Source organism: Sinocyclocheilus grahami, unplaced genomic scaffold (assembly GCF_001515645.1).
Source record: "Sinocyclocheilus grahami isolate Dianchi unplaced genomic scaffold, SAMN03320097.WGS_v1.1 scaffold1923.1, whole genome shotgun sequence".
Classification (NCBI taxonomy): Eukaryota; Metazoa; Chordata; class Actinopteri; order Cypriniformes; family Cyprinidae; genus Sinocyclocheilus; species Sinocyclocheilus grahami.
In genome coordinates, this window is record NW_015507102.1 from 49,512 (window position 1) to 60,233 (window position 10,722).

Here is a 10,722-nt window from a genome sequence, read left to right on the forward strand (position 1 = left end):
GCCACGGTGGAGACGAGGGAGCTAGGAGCCAAGACGGAGCCGATGATTCGGAGGACCGGGGTGAAGTACGGGACTCGGAGGCGGGAGGTGGAGACAGGGGATCCTCACGCCAAGCCGAGCTAGAGACTGGAAAGCCGAATGGCGCTGATTGAGGGTGAGCTGAGGGACTAACAGGCACCACCGGAGACTGAGCTGAGGAACAGGCTGGCATAAGAGGCAGGAGAGGGAGGCTGGAAGGGATCTTAAGAGTTATAGGGAGCTCAGGAGTTGCGGGAGCGCTGGGCGGAACCAGCAGAGACTCAGGAGAGCTGAACGGAACCAGCGGAGACTCAGGAGACACAGAAACGTAGGGAATTACCTCCCCAATCCAGTCCATTAAATCCTCTTTAAACATGTCCATTAGTTCCTCACAGTAATGTCCAATAACCAGTTGCAGCTCACCCTCAGCGGCGGGAGTGTGGGCGGGACTCCTCTCCAAGCCCTCGAACTCCACGAGCACTCCTTTAGGCACTTGCGGTGGTGCCGACTCACACACCTGGTCAGACGTCTCATGAGGCTCCGGCTCCGGGGCGATTGGCTCGTGGGTTCTTGCGCTGGCTCAGGCTCTCCGTTTGCAGTGGGAACAGGCAATTGCTCCATGCAGTGGGATGACGGCTGGCTGGTCTCTGGTACAGGAGTAGGGCTGAAGATGTTAAAGGACAGAACACAACAGGGAGTATAAATACTAAAGCAAACGAGGGATTGAAGACATGATTGAATGAACACAGGTGAACAGAATGACATAATCAGGACAACGAAGGAAAACTAGGTCAAAGGATCAAAACAAGGCAGGAGACCAGTGGTCTGTAGCACGAAGCCGGTTTGGGTTTTCACCCAAGTAAATTCTTGTTTAGTTTGAGCAAACTCTGAGTTTTCGGGCTCAAGAAGATGGGTTGGTTCTGAGCGGGTTTCGTTGCTATGGTAACTTACGCTACACGGCTACCCTACTCCGTTTTATTCTGGATAAAGATAAAGATAATCAGCTGTGAGCGAAGTGACATATATCTGATACAATGAAGCCACTTCCCTGTATCTCTCGCTCCAGATTAAAGCAGTTTACAGTCAAAGAATTTTAGAGACAAAATTTCCCGACTTTTGCAGCTACTTATTATATTTATATTATATTAATTGTAATTGTTTATAATTCATAAAATATATTCATTTAATCATTATATGATGACAATTAATTTCAATATATATATATATAGATGAGCTTTAATATATCCAACTTTTAAAATTACTAAACTTATGTTTTCTTTTTAAGCTCTGTGTGAAACTATATATAAATAATACATTGTTGATTCCTTTGTATATTTTTTTCTGCTGCGTTCTCAAACTTTTTCTGCAGCAGAAGTGTTTATTCCTGCCTTGTAATGCATTTAAATTTATTAAATTTTTAATAAAGACCTCTTAATCTTCAGCAGAAAAGTGTATTGCGCTGACTCTCGTGAGAAGTGAATCCAGCTGACGCTTTGCTGATGCTCTCCATGCTCTGTGTGATTGGCTGTTTGCTGCCCGTGTCACGCTTTCAGGTGCATGCGCTCCAGAGTTAATCACAAAATCTGGTTATAAATCTGAGTTGTCAGAGAACGTTTATATCGAGCCTTGTGAGCCTGCTGATCCTGAACAAAACCAGTATGGCTTTATCGGGTTTTGTCAACTCAAAACTTACTTTGCAACTCTGAGTTTGTTCATCTCGCTTCGTGCTAAAGGCCACAGGAACTGGGAAAAACACAACTAAAAAGTCCACAACCATAACACCGACATTATCAATATGAATATTAAAATCACCCAGGATGATTACATTTGAGGACACAGAACAAAGAGAGGTCAAAAACTGAAAGTTCAGTTCAATAATAGAACTGGTCTCAGTTAAGCGGGGGAAATCAAACTTACAGTTGTGTTTTTTAACCCTTAGAGGGCCAAAAGTTACGTAGTGTACCTTTAACAGAACAAAACTTTTGCCAAAGCATATTTTTATTCATATGCAGTATATCTGCATCACCAAGTATTGCTATTATTTATATCGCCACGTCTTGATCATTTTAAGAGCTGCACTCAACTCATCGTTCTTTGTCAATATCTTGGGTCTTTCAGGTCAGTGTTCAGTACCCACAGTGCTCTGCTGTCCTGGACATGATAATGGATGCTACCGTGGGTGTTTTTGTGATGAGGTTTGCCTCACCATCGGTGACTGCTGTCCTGACTACAATCAGACATGCTTTGGATGTAAGACTAAATACTCTTAACACAAATCATTCATCTAAGACGGGGGTAGGCAAGTTCGGTCCTGGAGAGCCGCTGTCCTGCAGAATTTAGCTCCAGCCCTGAAAAAAAATGCGTCATCTTTCTATAGCCTTAGTAATCCTGAAGACATTGATTAGCTTGTTCACGTGCATTTGATTAGGTTTGGAGCCAAACTCTGCAGGACAGCGGCTCATTCATCTAAGATATACTGATGCATTTAAAAAGTCAAATTTTAAAATCACAATACTTTAAAGTCACAGAATCTAATTCTACATCATCTTCCTCATCTTTATAATCATTAGCACATTCACAGCCTTCATCTCCATCCTCACCACTACCAACATGGAGCACAGCACACTCACCAACTTTGTCATTATCATCATCTAGATTGCCAGTTACCTCAGCACCATCATCATCCCCACAATCATCAACCTCTCCAAAATTGTCATCATCTATAGAACCACTATCAGGTGACTTTTAAACTGTTTTAATAATTAATTTAATTGGCCATTTTTTCACGTTGCACATATAAGTCTGTTCACAACAGGGCAGAACATCACAAGGGATGAAATTTTGAGATTTTGTAGACATAATGTTTAATGATGAATAAACTTTTAATCAAAAGTATGCAAGGCTAGTAGAGGGGAAAAAAGACATGTAAACAAACTTAACACAACAGAACCATTAAATAGAACAGAACTTTGAAAAAAATCTGTGCATATTTCTATTTATGTCATGACAAATGGTAATGGATATGACCAGTGTTAAGTTTAGTCTTGGCAGAGTAATTCTGCTATGCTGCTGCTGCAGAGAAAGTATGGGACTTGCTACTGCCAATACGGACATGACACGTTGCTGTGTAGATATGCTGCTGCTGTACAATAGCATACATGAATTACCCCCCAACAAAGCAGGTGACAATGAAGTTTGGACAAAAGCCTAGTGTACATTATGCGAAAATCCCCCTACATGCACCCACCCATTGTCAAGACAAAAGTACTGATGCTGTTCCGTAGAGCATAAGAACAGAATGTATGCTATCTATATGTGCCGAATGGCTTAAGACTAATGCACACCAACAGTGCACTTTTTTATGTCTCCCTTATCTAACCCATATATTTTTGGTCTTGTAGTCTCATTTATTAATGAGATTTATTAATTATTCTATTAATGAGCTGATGAGTTGAATCGGGTGTGCTTGATTAGGAAGTATGTGTATGTGTATGAAAATGTGCAGTATTGGTGTGCGTCCAGGAAAAGCGCTGGAAAACAGTGAGGTATTTCTCAATCAGCTCCCTAGTACAGTACTCAGGACACTGATCAGGGAGCCTGCCATTTTAAGGGCTGTCTCAATCGCAGGATCCTTCAAGGGCACTGAAACGTTCGCTTCCTAAAAAGTCCCGCAATGCACCGTGAGAACAAGGGAGCATCAATGCTCACTATGCTCCCTTAACAGAAGTTCTGAAGCACAAAACATAAATCACGTGAGCCAACTTACTACACATAATGACACGTGATAGATATTTTTAAAAAACACAAACCATTATTTTATTTCAGCATAAGGATACGTCATTAGACAGGTAATGAACATAATCTAGCTAATATTTATTAGCTAGATTATGCTGCACGTATATGTAACAAGCAAAGTATTTAATACTTTGTCCAGATGGCATCTCGGCACAGGTGCTGAAGAACTACTTTTCACTTACTCTTCAGTGAGGCTTACTTTACTGCCACCATACCTTCCATCTGGAAAATGTCCATCATAATCCCTGTCCCCAAGAAGTCACGGCCCATGGAGCTCAACCACTACCGACCTGTTGCCCTCACATCTATAATTGTGAAATGCCTGGAGAAACTGTTGCTGAAAACCATCTTGCCAGCTGTTAATTTACAACTGGACCCCCTCCAATTTGCCTATAAGGCTAAAAGGGGCATAGAGGATGCTGTAGCCTGTCTGCTGCATCTCCTCCTTCAGCACCTGGATTCTCCTCGCAACTTTGCTTGGATATTTTTGTGGACTTCAGCTCTGCATTTAATTCCATCCAAAGCCATCTGATGATTCAGAAGCTGCATCACCTCAATATCCCCACTCGGCTGATTCATCTTATACACAATTTCCTTAGCAACAGGCAGCAAGTAGTACGAATTGGCTCAACTACATCTTCTGCTCTCACCATCAACACTGGAGCACCGCAGGGCTGTGTGTTAAGTCCTTTCTTGTATACACTTTACACAAACGATAACATCAGCCCATCAACCAGCATAAAATACTTAAAATATTCTGATGCCACAGCCATTCTTTGCCCTGCTCAAAGATAACTCCATTATTGTCTATCACATCACTGTTATGCACTTTGCCCAGTGGTGTGAGGATAACTACCTGAATCTCAATGTCAGTGAGACAAGAGCTGATAGTTAGTCCCCCTTCACTCCAGCACCCTATTTTTATTCATAATCAAACAGTTGAAACAGTGGACAGCTTCAAATATCTCAGAGTAACATTGGACAACACACTTACCTTTGATCAGCACATTAGGACATTCAGAAAATAAGTCACCAAAGACTGTCAGTCATTCATAAACTTAAAGGACTTAATGTTGCTCCTCGATTATTATTGCTACTTTATCAAAGCATCATTCAGTCATCATTCTGTTTTTTTAAACATGCTCTCTGTTAAAAACCGGACCAAACTCACAAAGGTGTCCAATATTGCTGCGAAAGTTATAGGTCTTCCAACACCCAATCTCATAGAACTCAATAATAGAGCTATTACACGCATCGCAATTTCAATAGAACAGGACTCCACACATCCACTTAATGAGTATTTAGCCCCACTGCCCTCAGGGTGCAGGTAAAGGGCACTGAGGTGCAGGAGGGCCCGCTTTGGAAGAAGCCTGACATCGCTGAGTGTTGCTGATTGAGAGCTGATTGAGACAAACCCAGATTTATGACAGAACTTTGTATTTATGTAGTATATTTGGATCATTGCTGTTAGTTACATAGTCATGTCTTAATAATTTTAAGAACTCTTTACATTCTTTATCGATGTCTTCTAGGTCTTATCCCTGTTAAAAAATCCAGCATTGCTGGTCACCAGCATAATGTATGTTTTGCATGCTGGGACCAGCATTAGATGCAGATAGCTTGTTTGCTAGTTCCTAGCATGGGACGCTGGTTGCTGGTTTGGTGGTGACACATTTTATTGTGTACACTTTTTAGAATCAGTTACTGACAGCTGGATTTTGACACGTGATCATATCTCTTTTCTCTAAATGTTTTTGGTTTGGAATATACACTAGCTCTTTTTTAACTGATTTGTGTAGAGAGCCTTTGAAACAGACAGATGCTTCGATTGTTTGCTACATTTCGTCAATTTGAATGTTTATTGTTACACAAAAGAGAACTCAGTGTGGTACTGGTGCGCTGTCTGTGAATCTCCTTTCTGTTAGATACATACAGAAAGCTGCTTCAGACAGCGCGCCAATAATGCATTGAGTTCTCTTTCGTGCTTGAATAGACAAAAACACACAGTTATGCCAAAATGTCAGTTTTGTTGAGTATCCTCGTCTTAAATGAGTTAAAGTCTTAAATTAATGTAAAGAGTTTAGCCTAGTCATTCACGCCTCAGAGCTGAAAAGGTCTCAAGAAATGGGATTGTAAAGTAGGGGTGTGCACAAATAGTCGAATATTCGATCTGTAATTATTATTGGAAAAATGAAAACACTATTCGAATTTTACTACATGTTGTTTTGTTGGCCGTAAATGCAGGGAATCCATGATAAATCCTAAGCAAGCAAACTAAAAGTCAGATATACGAATGATATAAATGTACGTTGTTGGAGACAGGGCGGGTTATGAACGCGTAATATGATTGACATGAGCAGTGAATGAGCTTCCTCTGAGTCAGAACAGTGATCACGGAAGAGAAAACAGACTGAGAGTGCTGGAAGCTGCTAATGCTCATCAGTAAATCAGTGGAAAATTAATAGAAATGATGATTCTGTCTAAGCTTCGCATTTTAAAACAAAAATTTGAACTTTGTTAAAACTATTTGCACTCATTTATTGTGTTGGTTACATTTTGTTCCTTTGTGCTTTTTTGATCCTTTGTGCAGTGGCTTTTAAGTCTATAAAAATGTCAATAAGCTGAAAAAATAAAACCAAAATGTTTTTTTGAGGTAATTGAATCTTGTTCAAATTGATTTCATAAAATTGGTATCAGAAAAAGTATCTTTCAGGAAACGGTATCGAAGTCAGGGTATCGGTATCAGTATCAATATTGAAAATGTTTGAACGATACCCAGCCCTACATACACCTCACTTTTAGTGACACTGGTTCAACTTTGTCCTGTTTTCCATTAATAATAGACATAATGAGTGCTATTGTTGTTTTCAATGATGTGCAACCTGTACATATCGGTTAACGTCTCAAAAAATGCTGTGCTAACTGATTTGGAGCGGCCTCTAGAGGCGGAATCATGCTGTTTATTGTGACATGTGAGGCTGCACACTGCACAGAGAGCGCTGATACTTCAGATGTGCATTTAAAACACACACAGTAAAAGAGTATGAATACGCAACACTACAGTACATGTTGTCATCATTATGAAGTAATTAACTTGCCAACTAAATTCTGCATTAGTGAAGAAAGAACAGCAGTAGCCTATGTTTGCCGTCAAGGCTGAATTCATTAGCTGGCGAAGTTGCATATTTAGTGAGAAAGCAAATTGTCCATGCAGCTGACAAAAACATATAAATAAATTAGGAACACATTCCGATTTCAGTTCTTTTTTATCGTCACTGCAGTACACGGCAATATTTTATTTTGATTAGATAATTAGGGCCCTATGATTTCCGCGATGCAGAAAACGCGGACAGAATCACTGAATCCAATAAAAAATATATAATTTACTCTATAACACAGAATGTCATGGAAATTTTTATTTTTTTTATCTTTTAGAAAAAACAACAACAACATACAATCACATCTAAACAACAGAACAGTCATTTGGTTACCTATACATTCTTACATAAACATATTGATGGAAGTATATCTCAGATGATACAGCAGACAATAGCCGTGTCATAGAATCATAAACACAATCCATTTTTCCCAATACTGTAAGTATTTATTCATCCTAAGTTTAATGCGAACGTCATCCTCTCCATGTTTTGGACACGGTTCACAATGTCCAGCCATTCAGTCTTTGTTGGAGGTTCTAATTGTAGCCACTTTCTTGTTACAGCTTTCTTACTGGCTGCTAATAATATCTTTAAAAGGTATTTATCTTTCTTCATCAAATGAGCTGCTAAATTGCCCAGATAAATTGTAGAAAAAGAACAATCAATTCCCTCACCGAAAATGATATGTATTACTTGTATTACCTCCTGCCAGTATGACTGAATGGCTGGGCAGCTCCAGAATACATGAAAATGATCTGCCCTCTGTTCCCCACATTTCCTCCAACACAGACCACTTCCATTCTCGCCAATCTGAATAGATTTTAACTTGGGGGTTGCAAAGTATCTAATAGCCAGCAGAATTCTCTCCACATCCCCTGAGATGCTTAGACCGGATTCTTTCTCTCATTTTAATCTAACCTTATTTGTTGAATGTTTCTTAATGGACTGAATAGCTAGATATAGTTTTGAGACAAGTTTCCTATTGTCTTTATTTTTTATACATATCAATGAACAGATCAATTAAATTGGTGTCATGCTTCTCCATGTATCTTATCTCTTTATTCAAATAAATCCTAACTTGTAAGTACATAAAAAAATCTAGTTTTTCCAGACCATATGTATCAGAAATCTCCTGAAAGCTATCTAATTCTCCCTTTGACGAAATTTAACTAAAAGAGGTGATGCCAAGCCTATACCAGAGCTGAAACCTCCCATCAGCCCTTGCTGGTTTAAAGTCAGGGTCGAAAGCAACCCATTTTAGTAGTCTAGATTGTCTTACAAGTAATGTTGATTGGCATTCTTTAAACCAGATTCTGAAGGGAACTTTAGTCCACTGATTTAAACTTTTAGAATACTGTTCATATAAGATTTTGCTACCAAGTACTGATTGCAGTGGTATAGCAAGCTGAGAGATCTCCAAATCCTTCCACTTTGCTATATATTCTGGATTCAACAGCATGCTAAAGATCTTAGCTGGGCAGCTTTGAAATAGTCTGAAAAACATGTTAGTGATCTACCCCCTTTCTCTTTAGATAGCTGCAGTGTTTTTAATTTAATTCTTGACCTCTTACCCCCTCCCCCCCATATGAATCTTGAAGTCAACTTATCCCATCCAGTAAACTGTTTTAATGGAACTTCAACTGGTAAGGATTGGAAAAGGTATAGAAGTCGGGGAAGCATGTTCATTTTTATTGTATCTATCCTGTTATGCATCTCTAAGGGCAGTTGGCACCACCTATCTATATCTGATAATGTTCTTACTTGTAGGACCATAATTACTGTCAAATAATTTAGAAATATCCTTTGTTATTATAATCCCCAAGTACTTAATACTTTATGAGCTCCAATTAAATTTAAACCTACTCAGCATGTCATTCTGAGGGGTGTAGTTATAGCTTAAGATTTGTGTTTTTTTAACATTTAATTTATATCCTGAGTAAGTTCAGAATTTTTTTAAACATGGACATCAACCTAGGAATACTAACCTCTGGTGCGGCAACAAACAAGAGTACGTTGTCTGCGTACAGACAAATCTTTTGTTCTAAACCTCTAACCCTAATTCCTTTTATCTCCTGTTCGTCTCTGACTGACTGACTGCAATGGGCTCAATGAATAAAGCAAAAAGGGCAGGGCTGAGAGGGCAGCCTTGGCGGCAGCCTCTTTCCAGATTAGTACTCTGAGTGAGATGCCCATTAATCCTTATTCTAGCCTTTGGTGCTGAATACAAAGTTTTAATGCATCTAATGAACTCATCTTTAAAACCAAATCTTCTCAATGCCAAATACAGTTACTCTCAGCAAACCTCAATACTCTCAAATGCCTTTTTGGCGTCTAAACTAATTACTACTGCTCTGATGTTTTCTTTAGTGACATGATCAATTACATGCAGCACCCGCCTAATATTATCCTGCGTCTGTCTGTCACGTACAAATCCTGTCTGGTCTGAATCGACTAATTCTGGTATTATATCTTCCAGTCTTTTAGCTAATATTGATGCTCCACGTTCTTGGTGGTTCACCACCTTTAAGTGTATAGTTAAAACAATCAAAAGGTATAGGGACTAATTGATCTTTAAAAGCCTTAGGGTGCTTTACTAGCACTTTTGGTGCACACCCGGGTTCGATTGACGTCATAGTTCGGTTCGTTTGGATGATGTGAACGCTGTCTTCCGAACACGGGTGCGCACCCGCGAACCGTACCTGAGTCCGCTTAAAAAGGGTGGTCTGGGGTACGGTTCATGTGAACTCTGGTACGGTTTGCTGCTGATGTGAACGCAATCGTACCAAATCGTGGAAGTGAACCGCTATTAATGACGTATTATTTGATAAAAATGTGTGTTTGTGTGTGTGTTTCACTCACTTTCCTGACGAGCGTGACTCTGCAAACAGAGCTGAATATCTCATTTCTATTTGCCTTCGGCGTTCTTTAGAGCATTTGCAGTAGATTCGTAAGACAGACGTAAGTGCCGTTATGTACCGAAGCTTTGTAAACAAAATGAACGGTTCAAAAACGTAAATATATAAAAGTGCAGAGAGCAATGTTTTGCATTTGCCGCCTTCTCCTGCGCCGTCGTTACTAAGCAACGGGGTAAACAGCTGCTGGCTTGATGACGCAAACGAACCGCAGTTCGGACCCAAATAAAATAATATGAATGCAGTCCAGCGGGGGCAAGGGGAGGGGGGAGCAATCGAACTCTGGTTCGGACCAGGCAACCGAACCAAGTGTGAAAGCACCCTTATACCACTCGATTGGAAAGCCATCTGTTCCCGGTGCTTTATTAACTTTTAATCTAGAAATTGCTTTCCCTATTTCTTCCTTTGTGATCTCTGCCATTAGGGCTTTATTTTGTACTTCGCCTATGAAAGGTAAGTCAAGTGATTCTAAAAATGAATTTATTTCCAGTGAGCTGGCTGTATTTGGTTCCTTATATAGATTTTTATAGTAATTTTCAAAAATATTGTGACTATCTTCTTGCTTATGGCAAATTTGTTTGGTTTTGGGATCCCTAATTTCATATATTGTACTCTCAGCCTGTTGCTTCCTTAGCCTCCATGCCAACAACTTCAGAGCCTTAGGCCCATTTTCATAATATCTCTGTCTAACGAATTTAGCTTTTTTCTCTTAATTCTTCCTCATATCATTTAGTTATTTCCTTTTTAACATTGTTTATTTGATTTAATAGATACAATTTCTTCTTCTCAATGTGTTCTCTCTAAAATGTTCAGATTTTCTTGCAAATCAAGCAGTCTTT

At 39.5% G+C, this 10,722-nt stretch overlaps 1 long non-coding RNA gene across 1 annotated transcript in view; it reads left to right on the plus strand.

Moving 5' to 3' along the window:
* The window catches only part of LOC107573364 (uncharacterized), an 8,009-nt gene extending 5,337 nt beyond the window's left edge, over positions 1-2,672 (plus strand). The window contains exons 2-3 of the long non-coding RNA XR_001607494.1: positions 2,137-2,268; positions 2,589-2,672. This is a non-coding gene — a long non-coding RNA (uncharacterized lncRNA). The remainder of the gene's footprint in view (positions 1-2,136; positions 2,269-2,588) is intronic.
* Positions 2,673-10,722: the final 8,050 nt, after the last annotated feature.